Here is a 14,852-nt window from a genome sequence, read left to right on the forward strand (position 1 = left end):
AGGCCACAGCAGTAGTCAGAAACGCCAATGCCGCCTCATGAAATTTCTCCACATGTTGTGGGGTGATGTTGCCTTCTTCCAATAGCTTGTTGACCTTTCCCCTGGTGGTGAGGCCAATGTTCAGCTTTCTTCCTGCCAAACACACAACAAATTAGTTATTAGTTAAGCTGAGTTATTCTGATGATCTACAAGACATATTGGGCAAAGCCCACAGTGACTTTGGGCTAACCAAAAGCAAAGGAGCAAGACAAAGCATCATCCACAGTTCCAATATAGTTTGGTTATAATGGTTCATAATCAAACACTGACCTGGTAAATGGGTTGCCTTTTCTTTGAAGGAAATTTCCAAAGCCTGCTCACAGTCCTGCAGTGCTGTTGGTACCATGAATTTTGAACACAGCTTGCGAATGAATTTCTGCATCTACAACACATACATTTACACGTAAAACAGTGGGAAAAACTTGCTCCACAAGCTCTCAACAGCAGCAACATAAACCAGAATGAAAAAAGACAACAGAATTACATTCTGCTCTCCTATTGTACCTCATCATGTAACAAATGAATTGAGGGCTGATCCCACTGAAGGAGGAGATTGAAGGTGGTGAATGTTGGTAAGCACGCCTGGAGGAACAGTAGGTAAACCTCAGTCATGGGGTCACTAAATGCTGCCCGAAGCCTCCTGAACCTCGGGTGACTTTCATCTTGAAAAAACAAAAACAAACAAACAAGGTCGTCAGTAACAGAAGTGCACAGTTAACTGTCCAGTGCCATTTTTAGCATTTGCATATTAAAAATGATTTCAGGTGCCATACCAGCAGATTTGAAGTAGCTGGCCAGAGGGTTGTACAGTCTCAGGATCCGAGTTACACAGACCTCAAGACTCAACCAACGAACCGCAACATGCATGAGGACCTCCATGTACTGCAATTCATGGAGCTCACAAAACTCTGTAACAGACATTCAATTATAAAATCATATTCAGTGTTTACCGCAGAACATTTGTTAGTCAAGGTAGGTGCAGGAGTTGGCCGGTATCAGACACATCATCATTGGAAAGGCTATATTGTGCAGTTTTATATGAAATATGATATGGAACCCCCTAAATAAATATCTTATACAATTTTCTGTAAAGCAACTTCAGAAATTACATTCACAATATAAAATCTTTATCTTTTCAGGGGACCTAGTAAAGGTAGTAGGTGGTTGTTGTCAAGTCGACCGCCTTAACTGTAAAGTGCTGGGGGAAACTCTGATATATAATGATCTGTAGTTTGCCCTTACAATTTTATACCATCAAATTACATACCTGTCAAGTACCCTTTTCGGTTTGTGCTGCCCTTGAACCATAGGCCAACATCAGTTGCGAAGTCCTCCCAATCAAAACTGAACACCTGCAAAACACAAACTAAACTGTAAAAACAATGCATGTAATCTGAAAAGTTCCATCAGGCCAATACTCACATCACAAAAAGCTGCCCCGGCAGATTTTGCAGTGTTGTGAACCACATGACATGGGCAGCCATGGACGTAGACATTTGGGTGCTTCTCCCGGACTCTAGAGGCAATGGAGTTGCGTGAACCAGCATTTACAGCAGCATTGTCCACTGACCGACCCACACAACAACTCCAAGGAATACCCTTTTCTTCCAGGGTGGCATTTATTTTTGCAAAGATGACCTCCGCTGTCGGGTGGCACGGTGGTGTAGTGGTTAGCGCTGTCGCCTCACAGCAAGAAGGTCCTGGGTTCGAGCCCCGGGGCCGGTGAGGGCCTTTCTGTGTGGAGTTTGCATGTTCTCCCCGTGTCCGCGTGGGTTTCCTCCGGGTGCTCCGGTTTCCCCCACAGTCCAAAGACATGCAGGTTAGGTTAACTGGTGACTCTAAATTGACCGTAGGTGTGAATGGTTGTCTGTGTCTATGTGTCAGCCCTGTGATGACCTGGCGACTTGTCCAGGGTGTACCCCGCCTTTCGCCCGTAGTCAGCTGGGATAGGCTCCGGCTTGCCTGCGACCCTGTAGAAGGATAAAGCGGCTAGAGATAATGAGATGAGATGAGATGAGACCTCCGCTGTCCCACATGTTGTGCCACTGGTGGTGCACATCCCAAGAAACCAATGGACAACTTTGCTTCCCAGAAATATACGGACAGTTAGTGGGTTCATCTTCTCTGATCCTGTAATAACAACATGGAAGCATAAAAGGCTTGCATCTTCATAGTGTATAGATATTTAAAAGGTAAAGCTTAAAAGATTAGAATGGAGGAGAATTATCAGAGCCAACAGTTTGGGAAATACCTGTATCATTAGAGCCATCGGTAATTAGTGTGTAAGGTGCCATTTTCATTTTTTCCACCAGCTCGTCCATGAAATATGGGGCCAATGCGCCATTCATGATACATGACGATTTAGTCCAAGCACACTTGTAGTCTTGTACTGTTTTGGAGTCTTTGAAGCACTCCCGCAGTGTCTGTGCCAGGTGATCAGCAAAAGCAAGGGGAATGTTGTGCTGAATTAATGTGGCAGTCAGTTTCACTTCAGTCCTCCTTGTCTGTAAGAGAAGAAATTTTGTTGAACCCATGACAATAACAATAAAAACATATTCTATGGCGGCACGGTGGTGTAGTGGTTAGCGCTGTCGCCTCACAGCAAGAAGGTCCTGGGTTCGAGCCCCGGGGCCAGCGAGGGCCTTTCTGTGTGGAGTTTGCATGTTCTCCCCGTGTCCGCGTGGGTTTCCTCCGGGTGCTCTGGTTTCCCCCACAGTCCAAAGACATGCAGGTTAGGTTAACTGGCGACTCTAAATTGACCGTGAGTGTGAATGGTTGTCTGTGTCTATGTGTCAGCCCTGTGATGACCTGGCGACTTGTCCAGGGTGTACCCCGCCTTTCGCCCATAGTCAGCTGGGATAGGCTCCAGCTTGCCTGCAACCCTGTAGAAGGATAAAGCGGCTAGAGATAATGAGATGAGATGAGATGAGATGAGATGAACATATTCTATTCTATTAGCACTCCTAGAATAACAGTTAGGTTTAAAGAGGCACCAGAAAAAAAGAAAAATCTTGAAACAGGACACAGGACCATGACACATATCATACCTTGACCTCTTGTTCAGACATCCCCCCAACAAGGGGAGCAGACACAGCATAATTTGTTATTGAGGCAGTGGACTGTAGGGCTCTTTGCTTGTCCTGGTAGCTTTTAGTTTTAATGTGGTGCACCACATCAGCCACACCCTGGTGGCAACAGGTGTTCTCAACCCAGCATACTGAGCACCAGTAGTGTGTATTCAGGCTGCCTTTAGTTATGAATGGCCACATAGTGGTCAATTCATTTTTAAAAAAGCAGCGGTAAGATGCTGCTCCACATAAAGCCCGATTCTTTTGGCCATGTCTGGGCTGCTGGTCTGGGAGGGATGACGCCTCTGCTGTTTCTTGCTCTGCTGTCTGCTGCTCTGCTGTTTCTTGCTCTGCTGCTCTGCTGTTTCCTGCTCTGCTGTCTGCTGCTCTGCTGTTTCCTGCTCTGCTGTCTGCTGCTCTGCTGTTTTCTGCTGTGCTATTTCTTGCTCTGCTGTCTGCTGCTCTGCTGTTTCCTGCTCTGCTGCTCTGCTGTTTCTTGCTCTGCTGTCTCCAAATCTTCTTTCTGCTCTTCTCTTTGCTGTTGTACTCTCTGTCCTGTCTTCCCTATCTGTTGTTGCTGCTCTGTGTCCGTTTGCCTTTTTTGGCTGGGTTGGTCAGTAAGATAAAAAAGAATGCCCCTCTTTTGTCCGGCAATTGGTTTCCCCTTTCGAGACATCTTACCTTTCTGAAAGAATTCAAATAGTCATGTTTTTGTCATAAACCTACTCAGTCACAACAACATGCATTTTCCTGGGGGATATGTTTTTCTTATTCTGAATCTTGCTCTCTGGCAATGTATGTACTGTACATAATACAAATCCTGCTGTCAATGTTTTTTTTAAGGTTTTGCATTTAGCCTCTTACTTTATTTTTGTAGCATGTCTTCAGACAAAGGCATAAATGAAGAGCTAGTTTATCAATCATTATAAATAAAAATAAATGTAACGTGGCCAAGGCCATTCTGTGATGTTAGCTGGAGAAATGGGCAGTAGCAATGGCAGTTTAGCTCTCTAGACATGGCACTAAAAATAAATAGACAAAATAAGAACACTAAGCTAAAAACGACGACCTTATCTCAAGTTTGACAGCATAAACAACAAATACGCATGCAGTGCATAACTTACAAACCTGATGGGGATACTTCTCGGACACCTTCAGAGAACGTTTCGTCTGCGACTGGAGTCAAAGAAGATGGAGTTCTGGAGTCTTCTTCCTCAAATGGGTGCATCGAATACTACCACTTCTGATCTCAGCTGCTAGGTGCGCCGCCGCCACCTACTCTATGGGAGTGGGAACGCACTGCCTGGTGTTTTGAAGACCAGATTAAAAAAAAATAGATTTTCAGCGTGTGAAATCGGAAGTATGATGTGAGAGCGTGTGAAGATGACCAAAAGCGTGTGTCTCACTCTCGGTGCGTGAGACTTGGCAGCCTTGATAAAATAAAAAAAAATGGTCACTATGTGGTAGCACTGAAAAGGTATGCAACTTTCAATACCTTGTGATACTCTGCTTGCTAAGGAGACATTGTTTAAGCACAGTCACTCTTTGATGGAACCAGAAACAATTGGGGAATCAGGGTTGTGGCCTGTTCATGAACCTTCCCAATCAACTACAGACAACTGACAAAATAAGATTTTTTTTTTTAAAGTATCTTAGCAATGTGTGGGGTCTCTTAAAAAAATGAAATCTATACACATTTAGTTTATCTCATTCATTTACATTAAAACAATAGCAGTTTCCTCTGAAAACACATGCAAATAAAGCATTACTCATTCTTCAATGATGGTATTTAACACTACAATTGCAAAAATAGCCAATATGAAGTGATATGAAGTGAATATGACCCTCCTTATTCCCAAGGTAGTGGACACACATCAGTTGTTTACAGTATCATCAGAAGCATCCATAAATCCATAAAATAACTGTATAATAAAATAACTAATAATATTAGTAACCAGCCACTGAGGCAGCATGGAGGTGCAGTGGTTAGCCCTGCCACCTCACAGCAAGATGATTCCATGTTCGAACTTCACGGCTGATGGGGGCCTTTCTGTGTGGCAGTGTTGCCAAATGAGAGTGACAGTTTCCAGCCCAATCACAGTTTGAAACCCGCCCAATCCAATAAAATCCCGCCCAAAGGCTTAAGTTGCCAGATCTCAATGGTATTTGCGTTTATTAGTCATACATGCGTAGGATCGCATAGGCTGATATGCTATCACCACTTACAAGAGAATATAAGCATAAGAAAGAGAATGGAAGTCCGTGTGGCAGGGGAGAACAAGATAGTGCATACACGATACAAAAAAGTAGGCGCCACCCTCTTGTGGCCTTACTCGACACTGCAGAAATATCTAGACTGTTACAGATAGCAAATCACAACCAAAAAGAGCATAATAAAACAATCACAGAACTTGCCAAATACACCTCGTGTATCCCAGTGCCAGGCCCAAGTTAACACAGCAGCAGTAACCACCTGCTATTTACACATAAAAAGATTACTATGGACATATGGAGACCATATTTACATGAACAGTCACTCTCCACCAGGGTGCTGAAAGACGCATGGCGCTACAGCTGTTAGTCTACAGTATGACAGCTAACATGGATCAAGAGCACACAACGCCGTGAAAAGTTATTTTAAGCCAGTCAGTAAATGCATTAAAACAGTGGACGCAATTAACAAAGGTCATGGCGTAAATAATAAAAATCATCTTACCTTTACGCAGAATCAGCGTCTTTCATTTGAAGAACTTGATTTGATTTGAAGAACTTTTAGAACTATGCACAGTTACTTGAAGCCAGGTCAGCTGGCTAATACATGGATGAATCAAATCTCCCCAACAACTGCCGGGGAGGTTTGAAGGTAGCGGTCGCGCGGGCATCTGCCTCAGGCTTCTGCGTCGGCGCACTACGCTAGTTTGTTGATGTGATGTCACGTTGTTATAGCGACTGAATAACTCACTGCAATGACCATAATACGAGTGAGTGATGTATACTGAATTTTGTATTTGTATTGTTTTTAAACCATAAAATAACGGTTTGTTGTGCAGTTTTCACAATATTAAAAAACCGCCAGTTGTTGGCAAAAGCAGCCCGAATTGTATATACCTGCCCAATGCATTTTTTCCCTGCCAGATGTAATCAAAAGTAACCCAATTGGGCGGAAAAACGCCCAATCTGGCAACACTGCTGTGTGGAGTTTGCATGTTCTCCCCGTGTGTGGATTTCTTCAAGGTGCTCTGGTTTCCCCCACAGTTCATCTCATCTCATTATCTCTAGCCGCTTTATCCTGTTCTACAGGGTCGCAGGCAAGCTGGAGCCTATCCCAGCTGACTACGGGCGAAAGGCGGGGTACACCCTGGACAAGTCGCCAGGTCATCACAGGGCTGACACATAGACACAGACAACCATTCACACTCACATTCACACCTACGGTCAATTTAGAGTCACCAGTTAACCTAACCTGCATGTCTTTGGACTGTGGGGGAAACCGGAGCACCCGGAGGAAACCCACGCGGACACGGGGAGAACATGCAAACTCCGCACAGAAAGGCCCTCGCCAGCCACGGGGCTCGAACCCGGACCTTCTTGCTGTGAGGCGACAGCGCTAACCACTACACCACCGTGCCGCCCCCCCCCCACAGTTCAAAGATATGCAAATTAGGTAAAATACCCAGCCACTAGGGTTGCACAAGCCAGTGTATACTTAGTGCCGGTCCCAAACCTGGATAGATTGGGGAGGGTTGTGTCAGGAAGGGCATCCAGTGTAAAACCTATGCCAAATCAAATGTATGGAAACAAGATCCACTGTGGTGACCCCTAATGGGAGCAGCTGAAAGAAGATGATTAGTAACCAGCCACCACAACAGCTTCAGTGTGTGTTGGCATAGATCCCACAAGTACTGAAGATTACTGGAGGGATGATCACTGTTCTTTTAAAAGGTATTACTTTATTTGTTCTCTTAATGATAGTGGTGAAGAGTTCTATCTTAAAAAAAATTGTTTAATTGGTTTGAGGTCTGGTACGTGTGGAAGCCATATGATTTACATCATTTTGATACTCATGAAACCATTTATTTCAACTTTGTGCTTGGGTTTCATCATTGAAAAGTTTCATACATGTCAGAATAACTTTATATCGATTTTCAGTGATTCTTCCTTATAAGGGAACAAGTGGACACAAACCATGCCAAACAAAATGCCATCCAAAGTCTAACAGAGCTATTTGTTTCCCATTTGATTTATATCAAGGATGTATTAAGAAACAAATGGCAGCCTTTTTTTTAATCATGGCTAATTCACCTATCTTGGAGCAGGATGTAGCATTGCCACCTCATTGCTCCAGGGTCTGTGGATTGATTCTACCGGTAAATATGTGTTTCTGTCTGTGTAGAGTGTCTGTACATGGTTTCCCCTTGTCAAAGTGTTTTTTTTTTTCCTGAAGATTCTCTGTTTTCCTCTAGATCCACCATGACCCTGACCAGGATAAAGCTGCTGCTGAAGATGAATGAATGAATGAGTACTAGTGCATCTCAAAAAATTAGAATATTGTGAAAAAGTTCAATATTTTCCATTAGTTATTGAAGAAAGTGAAAATGTTATATATTATAGACTCGTTACACATAAACAAAAATGTTTCAAGCATTTTTCTATTTTAATTTTAATCAGTATGACATACAGTACAAAAACAAAACAAAAAAAACATCTCAAAATATTAGAATATTTCATTTCGAGTTTGAGTAAAACAGTATGAACACAGTGTATCTCTCGGTCTAGTTCAGTACACACAACCACAATCATGGGGAAGACTGCTGACTTGACTGTTGTCCAGAAGATGATCACTGATGCCCTCCACAAGGAGGGTAAGCCACAAAAGGTCATTGCTGAAAAGGGTGGCTGGAAAAGGTGCACAAGACTGATGGCCACAGTCTTGAGAGGATTGTCAAGAAAAGTTGATTCAAGAACTTGGGAGAGCTTCACAAGGAGTGGACTGAGAATGGTGTCGGTGTATCAAGACCCATCATGAACAGACATCTTCAAGAAAGGGGATACAACTTTTGCATTCCTAATATCAAGCTACTCCTGAGCCAGAAACAATGTCAGAAGTGTCTGGGCTAAGGAGAGAAAGAAATGGACTGTTGCTCAATGGTCCAAAGTCCTCTTTTCAGATGAAAGTATATTTTGCATTTAATTTGGAAATCACAGTTCTAGAGTCTGGAGGAAGAGTGGAGAGGCACAGAATTCAAGGTGTTTGAAGCCCAGTGTGAAGTTTCCACAGTCTGTGATGATTTGGGGTGCCATGTCATCTGCTGGTGTTGGTCCACTGTATTTTATCAAGTCCAAAGTCAACACAGCCATCTACCAGGAGATTTTAGAGCACTTCATGCTTCCATTTGCTGACGAGCTTTTTGGAGATGCTGATTTCCTTTTCCAGCAGGACTTAGCACCTACCCACAGTGCCAAAACTACTACCAAATGGTTTGCTGACCATGATATTACTGTATTTGATTGGCCAGCCAACTTGCCTGACCTGAACCCCATAGAGAATCTATGGGGTATTGTCAAGAGGAAGATGAGAAACACCCGACCCAAAAATACAGATACGCTGAAGGCCACTATCAAAGCAACCTGGGCTTCAATAACACCTCAGCAGTGCCACAGACTGATCACCTCCATGCCACACCACATTGATACAGTAATTCATGGTAAAGGAGCCCCAACCAAGTATTGAGTGTATAAATGAATATACTTTTCAGAAGTTGGAGATTTCTGTATTGTAAATCCTTTTTTTGATTGATCTTAGGGAATATTCTAATAATTTGAGATACTGGATTTCTGATTTTCATGAGCTATAAGCCATAATCATCAAAATTAAAACAAAAAAGGCTTTAAATATTTCACTTTACATGTAATGAATATAGAATATATGAAAGTTTACCTTTTTGAATTAAATTATGAAAAAAGGAACTTTTTCATGGTATTCTAATTTTTTGAGATGCACTAGTACAGTAGTAGGCATCCATCAATCCTGGGGGATTATGGAGTTGTGTATCTATCCAGGAACAGCGTCTGCTGTGACTATGGAGTCCAATGCGGGAGTGACAGTCCCTGCCATAGTGGGTGCAGGTGAAGGCTGAGGCAGGTATCTCCACTGGTGGCAGGGCCTTTCTCTGGTTGTCATTTCTTCTCAGCTTGCTGCATCAGCTCAGTTTCGAACTGTGCAAGCCCCTTTTGCACTTCACGCTTCCAGGCATGTCTGTCTGCAGCAACTGCCTCCCAGGTGTTGGTGTTGATACCAAGTGCCTTGAGGTCACATTTACAATTGTCTTTGAAGCACAGCTGGGGTCTTCCTGTTAACCTTTTCCCTGCTGCCAACTCTCCATAAAGGAGGTCCTTGGGGATACAGCCGTCCTTCATGTGAGTGACATTTTCGTTCATCTTCCCAACCCCAAACTGACCCAGGCAAGAGGGCCAAGGGCTGTGGTCGGGACCAACCCTGGCATTGAAGTCTCCAAGGAGAAACACCGGCTCTTGCTGGGGAACTTTGCTGATGACGGAACTGAGATCATCATAAAATTTGTCCCTTGCTTCTGCTGAGGAGGTCAGAGTTGGTGCATAGGCACTGGCCATTTCTGTTGCTGTTTGGAGCCGGATCTTGAAGATCCTTTCAGAGCCCTCTGTGGGTGGTACAATGGAACCAAGCAGTCTGTTCCTGATGGCAAAGCCAATGCCATGTTCCCTGGTCTCTTCAGGTGGTTTGCCTTGCCAGAAAAAAGTAAAGTCCTTTTCCCTGATGCTGCTAGATGAGGAAAGTCTTGTCTCCTGAAGGGTGACAGTGTCCATCTTGAGACTGCTCAGTTTGTTGTTAATCTCAGTGGTCTTACGAGCATCGCTCACTTCCTGAAGATCTTCTGAGAGGCCAGTTGTCATGATCCTCACATTTCAGATGCCCAGTCTGAAAACTGGGCTGTTTTGTTTTTGCTTATTTTTGTCTGGTGCACAGTTGACAATCTGCCTGTCAGGTTTGCCCTATGCCCCAGTCACCCAGTAAAGCAAGTGGACCATGGTGGGACATCACCTTATTGGCTGTGGGCTGCCCAGCTTGAGGCAAGCAGTAGCTGTCCAATGAAATCCTAAGATTTCTTGCACCATCTGAAGCGACCCCTAGCGCCTCACTCTATGCCAATCAAGTAATAGGCTTAGAACTGGTAACTGCCGCTTCCCGTGTTGTGTCAACACTGTCAAGCGACGCTGGAGTGTCCTCTCCAGGGCACAAGCCTGGGCATATTGTATGGAGAATCAACTGTTACCCATGCAGTAGGTCCCCCCTCTCCACGACACTGATGTGATCCAAGGGAAAGTCAATTACTGATAAAGCTTGGCAACGGTGTCATCGCAGGAGTTACTGGAGTGTAGGTAAAAACAGCTGCAAACCGCCTTAGGGGTTCCAGCTCTGGATTTTTCCTCAGGGTTGACTCCCGAAGCCTTTCCCATGAATGGGTATGCTGCAAGGCAGCAGAGGTTTGAGATCAGAGTTTTCCTTCTCCTAAGTGGACTGCCTTCCCAGGCTGATGAGCTCCGCTTACCCAAAATGAATGAATGAACATCTAACCTATCCTGAGGTTGTTTTTGAAAACTTAAAATATCTGCATTCCAGGCATTCACAGAGCATCTTTAACTGCTTTAACTTGCATCTTGTTATTCAGTTATTCATATTAAAGTAAGTACGCTTCGAAAAACTTTTTTTTCAAAGAGTGTACGATTAATTGATTAGATTAGATAAAACTTTATTGATCCCTTTGGGAGGGTTCCCTTAGGGAAATTAAGATTCCAGCAGCATCATTACAGATAAACAGAACAAAGAAATAGAGGAAAACTTCTAGATAAATTAAAATAAATTAAGTTTTTACATATACAAATATAAAAAGAATAAGACATGGAGAAGAGAGGAAGGGGGGAAGGAGGGGGAAAAAGGGGGGGTGAGAACTGCAGGAGAGATATTGCACTTTATATTGCACATTGTCTGGTATTGCTTATTGTTAGGCTAGGCTACTGCTCCTTCCCGTCCTCTGTCCTCCTGTTACCCCTCCTCCCCCAAGAGAGGAGTTGTACAATCTGATGGCATGAGGGACAAAGGAGTTTTTGAGTCTGTTCGTCCTGCACTTGGGAAGGAGCATTCTGTCACTGAACAGGCTCCTCTGGTTGCTGATGACGATGTGCAGAGGGTGACTAGCATCATCCATGATGTTCAATAGCTTGTCCATAGACCTCTTCTCTGCCACCATCACCAGAGAGTCCAGCTTCATGCCGACCACAGAGCCAGCCCACCTGATCAGTTTGTCCAGCCTGGATGTGTCCTTCTTGGATGTGCTGCCCCCCAGCACACCACGGTGTAAAACAGGACACTGGCGACCACAGACTGATAGAACATCCACAGGAGTTTCCTGCAGATGTTAAAGGACCGCAGCCTCCTAAGGAAGTATAGCCTGCTCTGTCCCTTCCTATATAAGTGTTTGGTGTTGCAAGTCCAGTTCAGGGGAATTGTTGAGGGGAATTAAGAAGAAAGGTACTCATGTTATGAGAGTGAGGAATGTAAGGAAAGACCTGATGATGCTGAATATCCTGGGATTTTACACAATGAAAAAAGTATCTTTAGAAGTTTGCTACAATGTGCAGCAGCCAATAGAGCATGATAAAGGAGTCTCATAAGGTGGCCAAAACAAATCTTAAAAGAAGAAACACAATGATGAGCACTTATAAGAAATAAAACTGCACATAGATGACTAGACCATTTGCCTCTATGTTGCTTTCATAAAACTTCAAAGGAAAAACTATTTAGTTTATTTTGTGACTCCAAGGATGATGTATAAATTTTTTGCCTCATATTAACATTTTCCATAGCAGATATTAAAGTGTAACAGAATCTAAATATCTTGTTGTTTGAAATTATGTTAAGGTTGCAAACACAAAATAAGCATGGACAAAAATATGACTAACAAGTGACTTTCTAATCTCTACATATATGTGATCACCAGAATTTCTTTTCTGTTTCTACTCTTCCATAAATCAAGAACACAAAGGCTAACCTAGCATGCATAAGCTACTCTGAGAATTATATAATTCATTTGGTTCATACTTCTAGCATTATACCACGCTGATTCATTCCTTGTGCATCTTTGTGTATGGTTTTGTTAGGGTAGTGTATTGAGTTGGGAGTCTGAAACAAAGGCTATGACCATGCCTAGACAATTCTCAGACAGGCTATATTAGCTAAATCAGCTTCTTTAAGCAGTATTTTAAATATTCTTCTTCATTTCTGATCGTTATTATTTTATTTTATTTCAATTTTGCTTGATGTCATACTCTGTTACTGTGTAAACTTTCCCAGTAAACATGAACCCTAATTTATACTGGTTTAGTTAAGAATGCCCCAGAAAATAAATAAATAAATAAGGTAATGAAAATGTGGGCGGCACGGTGGTGTAGTGGTTAGCGCTGTCGCCTCACAGTAAGAAGGTCCTGGGTTCGAGCCCCGGGGCCGGCGAGGGCCTTTCTGTGCGGAGTTTGCATGTTCTCCCCATGTCCGCGTGGGTTTCCTCTGGGTGCTCCGGTTTCCCCCACAGTCCAAAGACATGCAGGTTAGGTTAACTGGTGACTCTAAATTGACCGTAGGTATGAGTGTGAATGGTTGTCTGTGTCTATGTGTCAGCCCTGTGATGACCTGGTGACTTGTCCAGGGTGTACCCCGCCTTTCGCCCATAGTCAGCTGGGATAGGCTCCAGCTTGCCTGCGACCCTGTAGAAGGATTAAGCGGCTAGAGATAATGAGATGAGATGAGGTAATGAAAATTGCTAAATTCTCTGTTGTAGCTGTCTAGCAAAAGGATGTTTCAAAACTTTTTTTTTGGGGGGGGGGCTTTTCAACACTTTCACTCCAGCATTTGAGGAGCCAGTGCAACTACAGAATTTGTTCCTAATCCATTGCAATGCTCCCACTCACCATCCTACTGACTAACACCTGTTCCTCATTGCATTCATGAAGACTCTGCCACTCTGTTCAGACTTTGCATGATTTTGCCAATTCAACATTATGCATTTCAGAATCAGAATCACTTTTATTGCCAGGTATGTGAACATACACAAGGAATTTGACTCCAGTTTCACTTAGCTCTCTTAGTACAAACAGATAAAATAAGCGTAGACAAAAAAAAACAAAACAAAAAAGCTATGTACATGTAGAATCTTTTGGTGCAAAATGGTGCATAGTGCAAGGATGACTTAGTAAATATAAATATACACTGTGCACAGAATGACGGTATGAGTGTGCAGATATTTCACAGCTGATGTTACTGATATTTGAGTCCGGTTTTAGCTGTTAATCACAGAGACAGCCTGAGGGAAAAAATGTTCTTGTGTCTGGTTGTTTTTGCATACAGTGATCTGTAGCATCTCCCAGAGGGGAGAAGTTTAAACAATTTGTGACCAGGGTGTGATGGGTCTGCAGAGATGTTACCTGCCTGTTTCCTGACTCTGGACAGGAACAGGTCTTGGATGGAGGGCAGGCTGAAACCAATAATTTTCTCTGCAGACCCTATTGTCCATTGCAGTCTGTTCTTTTCCTGCTTGGTGACCAATCCAAGACAAACAGTGATGGAAGAGCAGAGAACAGACTGAATGATGGCAGAGTAGAATTGTGTCAGCAGCTCCTTAGACAGGTTGAGCTTCCTGAGCTGGCGCAGAAAGTACAACCTCTGCTGGGCCTTTTTGATGATGGTGACTGTGTTAGTCTCCCACTTCAGGTCCCGGGAGATTGTGGAGCCCAGAAACCTGAAGCTTTCAACAGCAGTCACAGTGTTGTTGGTGATGGGCGGCAGGGTGGGGGGCTCCTCCTAAAGTCCACTGTTATCTCCACAGTTTTGAGCGTGTTCAGCTCCAGATTGTTCCGACCACACCAACAGACCAGCCATTCAACCTCCTGTCTGTATGCAGACTTGTCACCGTCTCGGATGAGGCCGATGACCATTGTGTCGTCTGCAAATTTCAGGAGTTTAACAGACGGGTCTCTTGAGGTGTAGTCGTTGGTGTAAAGGGAGAAGAGCAGTGGGAAGAGCACACACCCCTGGGGGGCACCAGTGCTGATAGTCCGGGTGCAGGATGTGATGCTCCCCAGCCTCACCTGCTGCTTCCTGCCAGTCAGGAAGTTTATAATCCACTGACAGGTGGAGGAGGGCACAGTGAGCTGGGTGAGCTTGGTGTGGAGGATGTCTGGAACGATGGTGTTGAACGCCGAACTGAAGTCCACAAACAGGATCCTGGCGTATGTCCCTGCAGAGTCAAGGTGTTGCAGGATGTAATGCAGTCCCATATTGATTGCATCATCCGCTGACCTGTTTGCCCGGTAGGCAAACTGCAGGGGGTCCAGCAGGGGGTCTGTGATGTCCTTCAGGTGTGACAACACCAGTCTCTCGAAGGACTTCATGACGACAGATGTGAGGGCTACAGGCCTGTAGTCATTCAGTCCCGTGATGGTGGTTTTCTTGGGAACCGGGATTGTTGTGGAGCGTTTGAAGCATGAGGGGACTTCACACAGCTTCAGGGATCTATTAAAAATCTGGGTGAAGATGGGGGCCAGCTGATCAGCACAGACCTTCAGACAGGAGGGTGACACACCGTCTGGGCTGGGTGCCTTCCTGATCTTCTGTCTGCGAAAAAGCTGACAAACATCCTCTTCAAAAATCTTGAGTGC

General features: G+C 44.0%; 1 protein-coding gene and 1 long non-coding RNA gene across 2 annotated transcripts in view; one reads left to right on the forward strand and one right to left on the reverse strand.

Annotated features, from left to right (window-relative positions):
- Nucleotides 1–14,852, forward strand: part of fibcd1b (fibrinogen C domain containing 1b) — a 596,411-nt gene that overhangs the window by 153,030 nt on the left and 428,529 nt on the right. The gene's annotated exons all lie outside the window — the stretch shown is intronic.
- LOC132875572 (uncharacterized) lies at nucleotides 9–1,603 on the reverse strand. The gene is made up of 5 exons (XR_009651844.1): nucleotides 1,462–1,603; nucleotides 1,307–1,391; nucleotides 544–947; nucleotides 310–421; nucleotides 9–132 (listed from the first exon to the last, which is right to left on the reverse strand). It is a non-coding gene; the product is annotated as an uncharacterized LOC132875572 (long non-coding RNA).

Source organism: Neoarius graeffei, chromosome 28 (genome assembly GCF_027579695.1).
Source record: "Neoarius graeffei isolate fNeoGra1 chromosome 28, fNeoGra1.pri, whole genome shotgun sequence".
Taxonomy (NCBI): Eukaryota; Metazoa; Chordata; class Actinopteri; order Siluriformes; family Ariidae; genus Neoarius; species Neoarius graeffei.